Consider the following 19,600-nt stretch of genomic DNA (forward strand, 5'->3'; position numbering starts at 1 on the left):
ATAAAATATCATTTTTTTTAAATATTGATTAAATAAATTGAAGGGTTTTATAGAACACTTTAAATAGATAATGATAGATTATGTAAAATTAAAGAAAAAACTGTTGGAAAATGTTAACATTTTGAGATATTATTTAATTATAGATTAAAGTCAATGCAATGATTAGGGGTGTATGCGGTGTAGTTTAGTACGGTTTATAGTCAAAACCGCAAACAGCACCGCGTAGTGCTAGTTGTTTACGAAAAACAAAAAATAACAAACTGCATCTCAAAAGTCATAAACCGCACTATGCGGTGCGATGCGATGCGGTTTGTACGGTCTAGAAACTTCAAAAAAAATCATCCTTTTATTTAGATTCACTTCATCGTTAAGATCCAATGATAAAACTAATAAACAAATGTAATTTAAATATAAACAAAACTAAGAAACAATAATCCAATATGAAAATAATAAATTTAAAACCGTTTGATTTTTTAAAAGAAAACTTCCAGACTAGTCATTTACAAACTATCTTGCAAGCTGATGTCATATTTGATTAAAATGGTCATACTTAACACAAGAATTTCATTTAACTAGGAAATTAATGCAATCTAATATGAAAATTGGACGGTTTACTTGAGTTCAAAAAAAAAAAAAAATAGAGATTTTAAAATTCAACCTCAGCCATATATTTCTTATTTTTCACTCTAATGCTCCAGCATACCGACAACAACAGGATATGCCGAATCATAAATGATTATACGTCAGAAAGCTATAATCATATATGGTTATACATGTTTATATATCTATGCCGAATTATAAATTATTATGCATATATGTTTATTCACAGACTGAATAATCATATATGATTATGACAATTGATGGTACAAGAGGTGATGATGACAAAGGTGACATTGATATAAGTGATAGAGGTGACAGTGGTTGGGTCGGCTGATTTCAGAGGCGACGGTAGTGGTTGTGACGATGGCAGTTATGGTGGCCGAGGAGAAAGAAACGGGTGACGCTATATAATCATTTATAATTATAACAAACCTAACGTGTCGGTATGCTGGAGGGCTAAAGCAGCTGATGTGAAATAGGTAGTTGGTGTTAAAATCTCAAGATCTTTATTTTGTCTTTAATTTCGACGGAACTTCTTTCTCTCTCTCTCTCTCTCTCTCTCTCTCTATATATATATATATATATATATATATATATATATATATATATATATATATATGTATATATATATATATATATACACACACACACACACACACACTTGCGGTACGGTGCAATTTGAATAGTAGTTCATAACTAAAAACCACAAACCGCACCGCATGGTGGTTTAAAAAAATCAAAAACCGCAAATCACACCACAGACTTTCTAAACTGAGTTATGTGGTGCGGTTTGGCGCGGTGCAGGCGGTTTGTGTGGTTTTTTGCACAACCATATATATATATATATATATATATATATATATATATATATATATATATATATATATATATATATATATATATATATATATAGGTTCAGGTTCATTTGAGACCATTCTAATTTTGTAAGACCGTAAGACCAAATCTAAAAATAATTTTAAAATGCAAAATAAATGGAAAAAATCCAAATTTTTTTTTTAAATATTATTTTTGGAACTTGAATTAACTAAAAAACAAAAATAAATAAAATAAATAAATAAATCCCATTTATTTTGAAAAATACGTGAAATATTCTAATAGAATATTACACTACATATTTTAAAAAATAATTTCAAAATGCAAAATAAATGGAAAAATCTAAAAATTCTTTTTTTTTAAATATTATTTTCGGAACTTGAATTAACTAAAAAAATAAAAAAATAAAAAAAATCTCATTTTTTTTTGAAAAATACGTGAAATATTGTAATAGAGTATTACACTGTACATATTTTAAAAAATAATTTTAAAATGCAAAATAAATGGAAAAATCCAAAAATTCTTTTTTTAAATATTATTTTCGGAAATTGAATTAACTAAAAAAACTTAAAATAAAAAAATGCGTCTCACATGAACCTAACCATATATATATATATATATATATATATATATATATATATATATATATATATATATATATATATATATATATATATATATATATATATATAGGGCTTAGGGAAATATGTTGCTGTTATGTACCTAATATTAGGTATAGAAGCATCAATAAATACACAGTGTTTTAACAAAATCAATAAAATCTCTCTACCATACTTCTTGTATCCTCTATAAGACTAGACGATAAGCTTTGTACATATTATTGTGGAGTTTTAAATATTTAATTTTGCACGACAAATCATGTACAAGAATACATTATCAGTTACCTATAAGTTTTCATATTCAAATTTAATATAAAAAAATATAGTGAAAGATTGAAATTGTTCATTAAAAACACAATAAACTTCTTCCCATGACACATCAAAAAGAACCATTCAAGTATACATATGGTAGGTGTCAAAAAAAGTTATGAAGTTTATTAGAGGTCTAATATAAACAACATATTTGAAATACATAGATGTTGGGGATAAATTATGAAACTAGAAATAATATGAGCTCAAAAGCAATAGAAATAAGCTAAAAATGGAAAAAAATTGTGTTTTTTAATCAAAATAAAGTCAATTATGATGGTTTTATACCTAATATTACATACATGACAACCACATATTCACTTTTCCCATATATATATATATATATATATATATATATATATATATATATATATATATATATATATATGAGTAGGATCAAATGAGAACACCAAAAAGGTTGAGAACGCGAGAACAAAGTATATTCATTTGCGATTCCATGTATTCATTTGTGGAGAAATGATAAATTTTTACGCCTTTAATTTCAATTGAAAGAAAAAACATATTTATGTTGATTGTGCGTAAAAATTCATCATTTCTCCACAAATGAATACATGAAATCACAAATGAATATATACTTGTTCTCGCGTTCTCAACCTTTTAGGTGTTCTCATTTGATCCTTTCCATATATATATATATATATATATATATATATATATATATATATATATATATATATATATATATATATATATATATATATATATATAAACCTTTGAAAATGCTTTTATTTTATTATGTTTTGTCTATGGCTCGCTGATTGATTGGACATTCAAACGGTTACAATTTTTTAAAAATGTTTCAAATTATTTAGGAGTTTTTGTTATTTTAAAGAATGTTTTCTCAAAGTATAATGTTGTTTTCAAATTTACGTTTATATTTTAAAGGTTCTTATAAGAGGTGTGCAAAATTTAAGTGATTTAATTCGTATTGATTGACCCAATATGATATTAGATATCCAATTACAATTAGATTGGATCTGTTTCGGAATTTGAAAATCCAATTCGATTACATCGTATATTGATGACCTTGAAAATTTAATAAATAATTGATCCAATGTCCATCTAATAAATCCAATTATCATCCAATATTATTATCTAACAATATTAGAGAAAGTTACAAATATAGTCAATTCTATTAATCATTTCCTATAATTGTGTGTGGTTTTAGTTTTAATTATTACAATTATATTTAGTTGTTATTGGATAGAAATTGGATTATAATTGGTTGGATAATAGATAATCAATTAAATATTTTCAGTCGATAAATCTGATCCAATCCAATATCCAATTAGATTGGTACAGTTCGATTTAGCATCTATTGACAAAATTTAAAATCCAACGGATAACTGAATTGATTTGTTCCACAAAATCCATTAGATTTAAATCGATAAATACCCTTAAATTTTTGTCGTGGTACTAAACCCATAATGATTTGCCCCTACTTCTCGCCATCGTACTAAAAACATAGGGCGTGTTCGGCACGGAGCGTTTGGGAGCATCTAGCTTCTTGCGTTTGATAAAACAGAAAATCTCGTTCGACACTACAAACTTCTAGCGTATAGTTTAAACAAAACACTCCAAATCAAAATGGTACTTCATGTAGTGTTTAACAAAACGCTAAAAGCTACCCTCTACAAGGCACCTGCTACCAGATAGTTTTGCCGAACACACTGCTTTCATACACAGCTCCAACTCCAACTCCTAATTTCTTTGAAACATTTATTATTTTTCTTTTAATAAATATCAATTTATCATCCCTAATTTTTGGATCTTTCATAAAGGACGTATTATAAGCCAACACTTATCCGATAGGGTGTATCTTTTTCACTTAACCCTAATTTGGATTTTTATCGTAAAATGAAAAAAATAAAATAAAAGAACCAAAAACAAAAAGCAAAAGAGTGTGTGATAGATTATGAAAAAGGTAATATGCGTATGTTCAAAAGACTGATGTAAGCATGCAAAAGAAACAAGCGGGTGGCATCGTTGAGTTGGTTTCATGATTTGAAAGCTAACAAAATTTAACTTTTAATATTTGTGGCATACGAGAAAAGATATAAAAGCATATTATAAAATCAAATGGGTAGGTATGGAGGGAGGGGCAAAGTAGAGAGTTGTATTTTGCCCTATTTTTTTGAGGGTAAATTTTTTTATTATGTTATATATGTATATATATTTATTTAGAAATAAAAAATACTTATAATAACGAGAAAGACCATTTTTATCTAGCTCGTCGAGGTATTTGAGGATATTTTAATCGTCATGATGATACTTTTGGTTGGACTTGCTAAGTGATAAATAGTTTTCTAGAATAATTTAAAATGTCTTGAGTTTATATAGCTTACTTGCTTTTCAGACTATTTGACAAATAAAGTGATTAATCATCAAACAAACATCAATGGACTCGTAGACATGTAACTAAGTAGGACCGGTCCTGAAAAATGAAATATTCTTAAAGGCCCAGGACGAACAAGAAAAAAAAAAACCCCTTATCTTTATTATAATTTTGTATTTTTAAATAAAAATATATAATAAAAAAAATTGGGTCCTGTGCTGCTGCCCACTTTGCCCCCCCCCCCCCCCCCCCCCCCCCCATGTAACTAAGAGTTGAATCTGTTCTTGGTTTATAGTTTTCAGGGCCACAAATGACATCGTTGCAGTTTACTTAAGCCGGAAGGAGTGGGTGTGACAGGTCTTGTGTAACAAACACCGTCCCATGGTCTTAGTCTCGCCAATCTCAACAATTGCAAAGTCTTCGGCAACAACTTGTTGAGAGAGAGAGAGAGAGTGTGTGTGTTTTGTTTTCTTTTGTTTTTTCAAAAACTAACCATTTTTTTATCAAGAAAATTAAAAAAAAAAAAAAAAAGAATTTACCATTTTAAATCACTATATATACTAATATCAACCTCTATTTCTAACCGACCTCTAATCATCACAATTCCAATTACTTCTTTCAAGTCAACCCCTCTGTATTCAAGTTTTAAAATGACTTCTACAAACAACTAAAAAACTCCAAAAGGGCAATAAGAAAAAAAATCTACAAATCCTTCTTCTCCAAATACATCATCACCTTTGTTCAACCAACCACAAATGAATAGTCTGACCTATCTATCGGTTAATCCAATGATAATATGACATTAATTTAAGTGATATTATACATATGTTAACATTTGGAGATGTTATTAGTTTATTATGTTTTATACATATGTTTACTGATATAATGAACATTCGAAACGTTACAATTTTTTAAAAATGATTCAAATTATTAAGGATTTTTTGTTGTTTTAAAAAAAAATTTCTCAGAATATAATGTTGTTTTCAAATTCATATTCATATTTCAAAGATTCTTGTTAGGGTGTGCATAACTTAACTGATTTATTTCAAACCGGTTAGTCTAATACGAACTGACTAATTGGATCGGATATCCAATTACAATCCGATTGGATCGGTTTCGAAATTGAAATATCCAATTGGATTATATTGATTATTGGATGAACTTGAAAATTTAATGAATAACCGATTTAATGTCCATCCAATAAATCTAATACCATCCAATATTATTATCTAACACGTATTAGAAAAAATGACCAAATTTAATCAATTTGAGATAATTCAAGAAACTCAAAATCCCAACACCAACCCTAAGTCCGTTCTTTAACCGATTACGATGGTGTACTCGAAACTCGGTCTGACCTAACCAAAAAAGGGAAGGTCGCTAGTATAACATGGACCCAAGAAGAATAGACGACGTTGGCATAAGCTTTGATTGACGTTTCAGATTACCCGTTGGTTGGCAATGATCAAAGTGGGCCAACTTTTTATAAGAAAGTATTGAAATTTTTCCATCTCCAAATGAAGAAAGGCAACCACATGATAGGTTTTGTACATCTAAACCCATCATAAACACACAAATATTGTATGTGTTCATGCAACAGAGGATCTAAGTTTATAACATTCCTGTTACTATTAAAGAAAAGATAGAAATACATGACTCTTTAGATGCTAATGATCTCCTTGATTGAGAACTTGTTCTTGCCACCTTGTTATGATGAAACGAACCAAACCAGAAGATCTCTATTGGTTCACACCCAAGAACACCAAAGACCAGAAAAAAAAACTAGAAGAGGGGATCAAATTCTAAAAATTTAAGAATTCCGTCCAGTATGTGGAAGAATAGAAAAGGCCAAAAATTCAAAGTCATTGGTGAGAAAAAGGGTTTGATCCCTAGAACCCTATTTATACTATACGGCTACTTAACCCCAAATAAACTCCAAACTAATGTGGGATAGCCTAAAATTTGACCCTATCTAATCCTAAGGTTTCTGGAATATTCCAATTAATTAACTGTTATTTTTTTTAAAGGAAAATCTTACTCTTTAATCCACATATGTCCCAAACGAGACTTGAACCCTGAAACTTATAGAGGGGGCGACGACACTTGATACCATTGGACTAGAAACCTATTATTTAATTAACATTTGAACCCCTTTGAATTAATTAATTCCAAAATAGTTTATAATTATTATAAACCCATGAAAAATTAATAAACTAATTTTTCTTTAATTCTTTCCGCTCAAATGGGTCATGAGGGTCACCCAAAAGGTCCGTGATATTATTAGAAATATATCAATAGTTAATGATCTTGGACATTCTTTTCAATACTACATTACAAAACATCAATTCTATATGAAATGGAGGAACACCAATAAAAGTGTAGTGTCGTTTAATGTTTAAGTCGTCAACATGAAGCGACAATGACCAAGTGGTGCAAATGATGCAACTGTTGGATTAGGTTTCTAACTCCATAACTTTAATTAGTATATACTTGAATTGATAGTAGGACAGTTCTTTTGGGTTGTCTTCAAACCTGACAATTGAATAGGATAACTGTTAGAGAGAGAAGAATGATTTATTAATTTATTACTTGGTTAATAAATTAATTTGAAATCAAAATAAATGATTTATTAATGTATTATGGAAATATTATATTAATTAGAAATCATGTTGTTTAATTAATATGTATTCATAAATTAATTTGGAATTAATTTTGGGTTAAAGTAATTAATTAAAACTATAGGGACTAAAGGTGACAATGTTCAGTAGTTGAGCATTAGGCAATTCTAGAACCTCCCTATAGTAGGCAGAACTAATTCTAGATACTCTTAGAGATTCCTTGGGCACTAAGCATGCCTTGGACGCCTTACAAAGGAAGTTATGGGATTAGGATTATCTTGGATATACTTGTCTTATCCGATACCTTCCTAACACCTATATAAATCCAACTTAGGGTTAAATTTCGGTTATGACTCCTCTAAGAGCATAAGGGCCAAAATTTCTCTTCCATTACTCTCTCTATATAATATTCCTTAATTTCTTGAGTTTGTTTGTGAGCCATTAGAGGCGCGACACTTGTTGGGTTTGCTACCAAAGGTCTTTCAAGCAAGGATTCAAGATTGTTTAGAATAACAATCTTAAAGGATGTATTATAACCCTTTGATATGTGAATTTTGATTATTATACGTAGATCTAGGGTTTATCCTTTGTTGTTCATTTTTGTATGTTGAATTAGAGAAAACGTAGATCTTCAATTAGCGTTACATGCACACATAGGATTGTATGTTATGCTCAAAACTCATCGGTGGTATCAGAGCCTAGGTTTAGTTTTCTATTAAATTGATATTAGTATAAACTTGAACAAGGAAGAGAAAACATAATCATCATTTTCTTCTTCGAACTCGTCGAGTTATTTCTTCGGACTCGACATGTTGGACTACAACTCGGCGAGTTGGTCCACCAACTCGACGAGTTTGTGCGTCAGATCCGGATTTCGGATTTTTGTGCCTAACTTGATTTATTTGGTTAATATTTGGTAATTATATTTTATTAAATCTGTCATAATCCGATTTTTGGTGATGTTAGATAATTAAAAATGACATAAATGTTAGGAGATAATTATGAATTGGATAATGTTGATTATAATTATCCATATGGATATGATTAATAATTTAATTAATTGTTTAACTAAAGGATAATTAATATATCAATAATTGGTTACTAAATATTTAATTTGATTATTAATTAAAGTTAATTTTAGGGTTCCTTGAAATTTAAATTAAAAGGTTTAATTTTTGAAATTTAAAATGTAAACCCTAAATTACATTCATATGGATTTTGTTAATAATTAATTAATTAAAGGATAATTAGTAAATCCATATATGGTTTAAATTTAATTAAATTAAAAGTTTAATTTATTAAAAGATGAAACCCTTGAAATTTTAAAATGTTTAAAATTCACCTTTTATATATATATATATATATATATATATATATATATATATATATATATATATATATATATATATAATAGTTTAATATGCATTATACGTATAAGAAAAGTCAATCGAATTGGTAGTACGCCTCATTCACGAAGCCATACTATAAGACGAGTTTAAGGAAGCGGCCTGTAAAATGACAGCCATTGGGTATCTATTCTTACCCACCGCTTTCTTCTATGGTGGAGGTGTTGGATTAGTATCTAAGTCCATAACTATTTTGGTATATACTTGACCCGATGGTGCATGGTCCTTTTGGGTTGCCTTCACCAAAGCAACTTGATAGGATGAATTATGGAGAGAAAGGATTAAATATGATTTATTAATATATTATGAGAATAATATATTATAGGAGAAATCATATTGTTTAATTAATATTAGTCAAGAATTAATTAGTAATTAGTTTTGTGACTAAAAGAGATTAATTAAACTTAAGGGACTGGAATTGTAATTATAAGATAATTGCAATTTGGGCCATGGATTGCCTTTTATTATAAGGTGGACGAATTCTATGGGGGAAGCCCATATGAAATCGTCCAAGGCCTTAAGGAAAGGGCTCCATGGGTTGCTTAGGGCTTAAGCATCCAAATTAGGGTTTCCTTGTTAGATAACCCTAATAGCCTCACTATAAATAGATCCCTTAAGGACCAAAAACAGTTACAAGACTTCTTCTAGGGTTTCACACGTTTTAGGGCAGCCTCCATCCTCTCTCCTCTTCATCCTCTTACTTGTGGTGTTTGTGAACCATTATAGGAGTGACAATTGTGGCTCTAAGCTTTCTAAAGTCAATACAAGGAGATTTGGGATTGTTATTGCTACATAACAATCAAGGTAACATCTTAAACCTATTCTCATGTTAATATGATTACTTGAATGCTAGAATTAGGGTTTATAGTCTTGGATAACTTGCATGTACAATAAAGAAACCAAGATCCAAGCATTAGGGTTTGTATGAGCACATAGGATGTCTTATGACCAAAACCCAACAGTGGTATCAGAGCCTAGACTGGTTTCTATTGTATTGATGCTTGATTTGTTTGAAAAATTCGATTTTTTGGTTTGTGGAAGCTGGACTCGCCGAGTCCATAGCTGGACTCGCCGAGTCCATAGCTGAACTCGCCGATTCCATGCAGACTCGACGAGTCCATGCCTGACTCGACGACTCAACTCGTCAGATGGAACATATCTCGGGATTTATTGTTGTTTTTGCTTTGGGGTAGTTACCTTATCATATTAGATCAATATAAATCCGCTTTTATGATATATTTGACTATATTCTTGATCTAATTGAAGATATTTATCAATTAATAAAATATTTGTTTTCTTATATGATAATTGATTAATTATTTTGATTAAATTGATAAATTGTTTTGCAAGAAATCATTAAATAAATCAAATATGGATAATTATGTGATTAAATGTTAATTTAGATTATTTGTTATTTGATACTTGTGCTTTGAAAAGTTTCATATTTTCCCCTTTAGGTTTTATAGTTTAAATTTGAACCCAAAAGTTTTGTTGTTTTGAAATTTAAATAGTTAAAACCCTAATGTTTTGAAAAAGGTTTCAAAACTTGCCCTCAAGTTTTGGAATTTAAATTTTGATTAATTGTTTAATTTTGATGTATATTTAAATTCTAAACCCTAATGTTTTGAAATGTTTCAAAACTTGCCCTCAAGTTTTGGAATTTAAAACTTGATTAAAAGTTTAATTAGGAATGTTAAATTCTAAAACACTAGTATTGTTTTGAAAAGTTCAAATCACACCCTTATGGCTTTATTAATTAATTAAGGTGTATAATTAAAAGAGGTTTAATAAATCCATAAAAGTTTAGGTTTACAATTTAATTGAATTAAAAGTATAATTGTTAAATTTAACCACCTAATATTTTAAAAGTGTAAAATACACCCTATACTATATATATAACATTAAAAGTCTAACATTATATATATGTATGAGTAAAAGTCAGTCTTACCGTTAGTAGGCCTCATTCACGAAGCTGGTCTATAAGTGGTGTTTAAGGAAATTGCCTATAAAATGGCGATTGAATGGGTATCCACTCTTACCCGCCGCACTCTTGACTAGTGGAGGGTCGTTAGCCGAACGGGTAGGGTAGGACGAAACCTTCCATTATAAGTATAATGAATTACTAAAGTAAGTAAATGTTTTTCAAATTCCCAATCTTAGTTACTTAGGCAAAAGTGAATTGATGCAATTCCATGAAATTACACTTTGTGCCCTTGCGAAGACGTTAGTGGAGCGTGTGTGGTTTACCGGCACACTAAATGGTTCTAAGCAAAGGTAGCAAAGGGTGACTCAATGTTTGTCATAGTTCGGTGGAGCGTGTGTGGTTTACCGGCACATCGAATAGGTGACTGTAACATGTGAGGGCACCATGTAAGTTTGCATGGTTATTCACACCCGCTTTGTGTTCCTCGGCATCCCAGTCACAAACAAGAGGGGCATATCGAGATTTAAACATGCCATTGAAATGTTCAATGAGTCTCATAGGATCTAGGAGTTTTCATACATTTAAAACTTAAATTTCTTTTTCATTTTTCATGGTGGAAATTAGTGAATCATCATTCACTTACCTTCAAATGTTCTGCAATTTGGGTTACGGCATCCCTCTCCCGAGTTGTAGAATATTGTGTTGGGTCCTAGCCTTAGTATTTCATTTGGGTGATTTACTAAGGACTCAATCAATCAAATAACTTGAGTTTGTTTTCTCCCGTTTTGTAGATGTCAAAGTTCGACAACTATGGTCTTCCCAAATCCCGTGGAACAACCATTCCACATGAAGATGATATTCCACGATTCGATCGAGGAACAAGAAATCATGCTTCACTTCCTCTTCCTCTAATTGTTCTCCCTAACCCACAAGATCGAAGAATTGAAAGGTTCAATATCACTAAAGCCCTATTGGAAATGAAACATGAAGATGGTAAACCCGTGTGTGCTCACATTCTAGGAATGAAATTACACATTGATAGGTTGATAATGTTGGGTGTGTCATTCCCGGATGAGTTGGCTGTGAACTGGGTTTTGCAGTCACTGCCTGAATCATATAATGAGTTCAAAAGAAAGTATTATATGATGGATCATGACCATAACTGATGGGTTTTGAGCATTCTAACACTTCCTAAGTGTACATGCAACCCTAATAACCTTGGATCTATGTTTGTCTAATTATCATGCAAAGTTGAATTCCAAGGTTATATTCCTATCTAGCATACATGGGGAACAATTTTAACTTGAATCATAGATAGAATAACTTACCTTGTTGTTGCTTGAGTTCCTTGAAACCTTGTGAGCCTAGCACCCCAAGTGTGATGCCTCAAATGCTTCACACAACACCAAATGCTCCTGGAAAGACTCTTGAGATAACACACACTTCTCAAAATCAGCCAAGCCCTCTAGTTTCTTATGTCTAGCCGATTTTGGTGGAGAATATGATTCTTATATAGTGTTGGCACATCTAGGGTTACACCATGTAAACCCTAATGTGTCATGACTCTTCATTTCCATGACCCATGGGTTTGTAACTCCCATGGAGCATCCATGGAGCATCCAATGGGTAGAACCCAACTTGATAATCCATGGAGCCTTTTAGCCCACTATACAAGATATGGATGATTTACATAACCAACCCATATATTTAATTAGTTATCCTTTGATCACTTAATTAATTCCAAATTAATTCTTTGATCAACTAATTAAATAATATTATTAATATATTTGAACTTATAATATATTAATAATCTCCAAGTGTTATTTCTCTCATTTAGTCTATCCAATTGCATGGTGCCATGCAACCCAAATGGACCATGCCGGGTCGGGTCAAGTACAAGCCCGAAATAGTTATGGACTTAGACACCTTATCCAACAGTCTCCCACTTGGATAAGTCTAATAACTATATCTCTAGTACTTCAGGAACCGACCGGCAATCATAGCTCTTTCAAGGTCTCTCGGAACTGAGAAGATAATGATACGCCATTTAAGATAAGTGATCATATAATCCTCTGTTCTAGATATCAGCCGGACAAATACATGGAACATGTCTTGCTTATTGTCCAGCATTTGTTTCCCGATTTCCGATTTATTTGACATAGAACTTAATTGAAACATCAACTTAGTTCTGACCGGGCCCGGTACATGGGTCAAAACAAAATCATCGAGGGGCCCAGATACCAGCTTCTAATCCAAGAAGGAACAGATAAACTTCGACTCATATGTTTGTTCTACCACTTATTGAATTACACACAAAAGTACGTTTTATAACATCGAGTTACCAATGCGGTTTCGTACAGTCAATGCATAACCAACTTGTAAGTAACAAATCATATCTCTAGGTTTGAAGACTTATATGATATTACCGTCTCACGATCACTCGAGATAAAATTCCATGAAGTGATTCCAGTGAGCGTGGGTTGTGTCCAATGCTCAGAACTTATGAGCACTCATGATTGTTGTAGCCTTGTCCAACACCTTAGACCTCTACAACCAAACACGACAGTCTTGATTCATATCTACTTCCAACATATGACCGACTGTGGAGGTTTGAATAATATGTTATACCAAACAAAAATTATTCTGGAAGTCAAAACATGCAAAAGAAATATAGTAAACGATTGACAAGAGATAGCAACACTTTACTCATAAATAAAACACCTTTTATTCATCATCAAATGTCAATTACACTTTACAAATTTCCGGGTTATCTAACTACTAAAACTTATATCATCCTTCAACCCTATGCTCCGAGCATGCTGAAGATGCTTAACCCTACTCAGTCCCTTCGTGAGGGGATCTGCTGGGTTCTCATCCGATGATACCCTCTTTGCCACGAGGAGTCCTTCTTCGATCCGATGTCTGATGAAATGGTATTTTCTGTCGATGTGTCTGGATCTCCCATGATCCCTTGGTTCCTTGGCTAAGGCAACAACACTTTCACTATCACAGAAAATTTCCATTGGCTCTTTAATAGCTGGTACAACTCCAAGGTCTCCAATGAAGTTCTTCAGCCATATCGCCTCCTTTGCTGCTTCACTAGCTGCAATATACTCTGATTCACAAGTAGAATCTGCCACTGTCTCTTGCTTGGAACTCTTCCAAGAAATTGCTCCTCCGTTTAGGGTAAAGACCCAGCCCGACTGAGAGCGGAAATTATCCCTATCAGTCTGGAAGCTAGCATCACTATACCCTACAACTCTCAAGTCATCACTCCCACTGAGGGTAAGAACCCAGTCCTTAGTCCTCCGTAGGTACTTGAGGATATTCTTTATCGCAGTCTAGTGTGCCTTGCCAGGGTTCGCCTAATACCTGCTAACCATGCTCAAGGCAAAAGCTACATCGGGTCGAGTACACGTCATAGCATACATGATCGATCCTACAGCCGAAGCGTAAGGTGTTCGACTCATTTCTGCTATCTCAGCCTCAGTGCTAGGGCTTTGTGTCTTACTCAATCTGGTGTTACTCTGGATGGGTAACTCTCCTTTCTTGGAATCCTGCATGCTGAATCTCTTCAGCACCTTATCCAAGTAGGTACTCTGACTAAGTCCAATTAGTCTTTTACTCCGATCTCTCAAGATTCTTATCCCTAGAATATAGGCAGCTTCACCAAGGTCCTTCATAGCGAAACACTTACCAAGCCAGGACTTTACTTCCTGCAGGGTTGGAATGTCGTTTCCTATGAGTAGTATGTCATCCACATACAATACCAAAAAGCTAACTATACTCCCACTAGCCTTGACATACACACAAGATTCATCTTCACTCCTAGAAAAGCCAAATTCCTTGACCTTTTCATCAAAGCAAAGATTCCATCTGCGAGGTGCTTGCTTCAATCCATAAATGGATTTCTCAAGCTTACACACTCTATTAGGGTACTCGTTGCTGACAAAACCCTCTGGCTGACTCATGTAAACATCTTCAGCCAACTTTCCATTAAGGAAAGCGGTTTTGACATCCATCTGCCATATTTCATAGTCATGAAATGCAGCTATGGCTAACAGAACCCGAATAGACTTAATCTTGGCTACCGGAGAAAAGGTCTCATCATAATCCACTCCAGGAATTTGAGAGAAGCCCTTTGCAACCAGTCTAGCCTTATAAGTGTGTACTTTACCATCCATGTCGGTCTTCTTCTTGAAGACCCATTTGCACCCTACTGTCTTACGACCTGGTACATTTTCAACCAAGTTCCAAACTTGATTGTCATACATGGATTGTATCTCGCTATCCATAGCCTCCTTCCATTTAGCAGACTCGGGGCCTGCCATGGCTTCCTCGTAGCTGTTAGGGTCATCTTGACTTACTAGTGTTTCATCACTAATAAGTGTCTCACCTTCTGCAGTAATATGGAATCCATAGTAATGCTCAGGTGCACTCCTAACTCTCGTGGAACGTCTCAGAGGGACAGATTTGTCAATTGGCTCAACAGGAGTTTCCTCCTCAAGTTGAGGGCTAGAGTTTGAAGTTCCTTCACCGCTTGATTCTTGAATTTCTTCAAGATCAATTTGCCTCCCACTGTCTCCTTGGCTTATAAATTCTCTCTCTCGAAAGACTCCTCTTCTTGCTACAAAGACCACATTGTCACTAGGTCTGTAGAAGAGGTAACCAAAGGATCGCTGTGGGTAACCGATGAAAATACACCTCTCGCTTCGAGGTTCGAGCTTATCATGAGTCTCGCGTCTCACGAAAGCCTCGCAACCCCAAATCTTGATGTGGTCTAGTTTAGGTACTTTACCAGTCCACATCTCGTGAGGAGTTTTGGCAACTTTCTTTGTAGGGACTAGATTAAGAATATGGGCGGCAGTCTCTAAGGCATACCCCCAGAATGAGATTGGTAGCGTAGCTCGACTCATCATGGAATGAACCATATCTAACAAGGTTCGATTGCGCCTCTCAGCCACACCATTCAACTGTGGTGTCCTGGGAGGTGTCAATTGTGAGACTATCCCACATTCCTTTAGATAGTCGAGGAACTCTGAACTAAGATACTCACCACCACGATCGGATCGAAGCATCTTAATGTTCCTGCCCAATTGATTCTCGACTTCCTGTTTAAATTCCTTAAACCTCTCGAAAGTCTCTGACTTATGCTTGATCAAGTAAACATATCCATATCTACTATAATCATCAGTAAAAGTCAAATAATAACGATTAGCATCCCTTGTGGCATGTTTGAATGGTCCACACACATCCGTGTGTATAAGGTCCAACAAACCTTCACCCCTCTCACACGAACCTGTGAAGGGTGACTTTGTCAGTTTTCCAAGTAAGCATGATTCGCAACTATCATCTGACTTTAGGTCAAACGACTCCAAGACTCCATCCTTTTGGAGTTGGCCTATGCGCTTCTTGCTTATATGTCCTAGACGACAATGCCATAATGATGCTTTATCCAAGTTATTATTAGTAGAATCAATACACAAAACATTATTTCCTAAGTTATCTACAACAGATACAGCTTCATACACACCATCACAAGGTAATGCTTTAAAATAAAGAACATTATTAAAGAAAGCATCAATAGAACCAACTTCATTATTAAATGAAAAGGTAAACCCTTGTTTGTACAAAGCATGAAAGGAAATAATATTTCTTGCCATTCCTGGCGAATAACAACACTTATTCAGATCTAAACTAAACCCACTACTTAGCGATAAAGTATAAACTCCAATCTTGGTAACAGGTATAGCTTTCCTATTCCCCATGATCAAGTTTATCCTTCCTTGCTCCACATCCTCACTTCTTCTTAGTCCCTGCAAGTCACAACAAATGTGAATACCACACCCGGTATCAAGGACCCAAGAATTAGAATGGAGTGAGTTATTAGAAATGATAGTGTAAATACCTGCATGGTTGGGTTTAACTTTCCCATCCTTCACATCTTGCTGGTATTTTGGGCAGTTCCGCTTCCAATGAGCTTTTTCATGGCAATAGAAGCATTCAGCCTCTTTTGGGTCAGAAGAAGGAGTAATGAAACCTTTCTTGGTTCCACTTGAAGAAGAGCCATCAAGGGTCCGAGCCTTGGTACCCTTTGAAGATCTCTTTCTCTTCCTCCATCGATTCTTCCCAATTGCCAAAACCGGAGTAGAGTTTTGAGTAGGAGTGATAGCAACCGACTTCCCCTTAAGACCTGATTCTGCGGTCTTGAGAAGTCCCTGAAGTTTGCTGAGGGTGACTTCTTCCTTGTTCATGTGATATGTCATGCGAAATTGATCATAGCACGATGGTAAGGAATGCAAAATAATATCTATTGCAAGATCCTCCGGGAAGTTCACATTAAGCTTCAGCAAACGATCCACATACCTTTGCATTTTCTGCATGTGGCTCGTGACGGATTCCCCGTCCTTCATCATGGTTGTTATCATGGAGCAGATGATTTCATACCTCTCTTGTCTTGCACTTTGATGGTATCTTTCCATCAAATCTTGGTGCATGTCATAAGGGTAGAAATCCTCATAAGACTTTTGGAGTTCCGCTGTCATCGTGGCCGTCATGATGCACGCTACTTTCGTAGCATCCCTTTCATGTGCCCGAAATTCAGCGATCTCCTGAGGAATTGCAGTGGACTCATCAATCTCCTTAAGCTCCTTGTCAAGGACATATTCTTTGTCCTCGTAGCGGGTAATCATCCTGATGTTTCTGATCCACTCATTGAAGTTGGATCCATCAAAGGTGACTTTCCCACACAGGTTCATAAGGGTAAAGGAGCCATTAGGATTAGAGCCAGAAGCATTGTTGAAAGACATCTGAAGGAAGGAGGACAAGATTAGTTTAGATATAAGAGAGCCCTTAATAAAACACCCAAATGTAGTATTAAGGCTAGGATGCAATCACAATATAATATAACTTAGAAGAGGTATGCCGTAATCTAAGCTATATCATATTTGAAAGGTAGGTGAATGACGATTCACCAATTTCCACCACGAAAACCGCAATATTTTAGTATTAGGTTTTTGAATGGTTCTTAGAAATTCCTAGATTCTTTGAGATTCAATGAACTTTTCAAAGGCATGTTTCAATCTCGAGTGTGCCCTCCAAGTTTTGTGACTGGGATACCGAGGATCACAAAACGAGGTGTGAAGTAACCATGCAAATCACTTGGTACCCTTAAAGTTTATCACTCAATCGATGTGCCGGTTAACCACACACGCTCCATCGATACTATAATAAACCCTAAGTCACCCTTTACCTACCTTGTTAAGTCCAAGTTAGTGTGCCGGTTAACCACACACGCTCCACCAACGACTTAATCAAAGTGTAAAGTGTAATTTCATGGAATAGCACCTTATTCACATTTTTCCTAAAGTAACTAAGATTGGGAATTTAATAAAACATTTAGTTACTTTATAATATTCATCATACTTTGAATGAGAATTAATAAGTCCTTGTCTTACCCGTTCGGCTAACGACCCTCCACCGATCAAGCAAGCGGTGGGTGAGAGTGGACACCCATTAAGTCACCATTTTATAGGCAACAACCTTATACCCACCTTATAGACCGGCTTCGTGAATGAGGCGTACTAGCGGTGAGACGACTTTGTTCTTATACATATATATATAATTATTAAATCATAATAATATAAGTATAAGGGTTAAATTTTAACTTTTAAAATTTTAGGGGTTGGAACTAAAGTTTTAACTTAACTTTACTTGTTCCAAAACTTGAGGGCAAGTTTTGTAAACTTTCAAAACTTTGCATTTCTTGTAACTTATGAGTTTAATAGAGTAATAAAATGAGGACTTTTCATTTTTCCTAACTCTTGTGTTCTTTTAATGGTTTTTTTAACCCAAGAGACTTTTGGTTTTCCATAACTTGAGGACAAGTTATGGACTCAATTAAAACACATTATGATCATGAATTAATCTACCACATAGGTTACAAATAATTCCTATGATCATCTAAACATCATAAGAACAAGAATATGAATATGAACACTTTCAAGAATCAAAATCACATTTAATCTTTGTAATTTTGATAACTAGTTGTTGTAAATGAGTTAGAAAAGACATTACACCTTCTAAAATAAGTTTTCAAGTACCAAAACATTTTAGGGTAATGATTCTAATCCATTTCCAGCAACTCAAGTCGAAATTCTGCACTCTGTCGACCCTACTCGCCGAGTGCATAAACCTACTCGCCGAGTAAATTGAAGATACACATGAACTCGACGAGTCCTCCCCATGGACTCGCCGAGTCCATCAGTCAGACAGCAGAATTTTCGACTTTCTTCAACTTTTAAGCACAAATAACAAACAAACAAGCCTAGGCTATGATACCACTGATGGGTTTTGAGCATTCTAACACTTCCTAAGTGTACATGCAACCCTAATAACCTTGGATCTATGTTTGTCTAATTATCATGCAAAGTTGAATTCCAAGGTTATATTCCTATCTAGCATACATGGGGAACAATTTTAACTTGAATCATAGATAGAATAACTTACCTTGTTGTTGCTTGAGTTCCTTGAAACCTTGTGAGCCTAGCACCCCAAGTGTGATGCCTCAAATGCTTCACACAACACCAAATGCTCTTGGAAAGACTCTTGAGATAACACACACTTCTCAAAATCAGCCAAGCCCTCTAGTTTCTTATGTCTAGCCGATTTTGGTGGAGAATATGATTCTTATATAGTGTTGGCACATCTAGGGTTACACCATGTAAACCCTAATGTGTCATGACTCTTCATTTCCATGACCCATGGGTTTGTAACTCCCATGGAGCATCCATGGAGCATCCAATGGGTAGAACCCAACTTGATAATCCATGGAGCCTTTTAGCCCACTATACAAGATATGGATGATTTACATAACCAACCCATATATTTAATTAGTTATCCTTTGATCACTTAATTAATTCCAAATTAATTCT

The sequence above is a fragment of the Lactuca serriola genome, chromosome 5, assembly GCF_051521515.1.
Source record: "Lactuca serriola cultivar US96UC23 chromosome 5, Lser_US96UC23_V15, whole genome shotgun sequence".
NCBI classification, from domain to species: domain Eukaryota; kingdom Viridiplantae; phylum Streptophyta; class Magnoliopsida; order Asterales; family Asteraceae; genus Lactuca; species Lactuca serriola.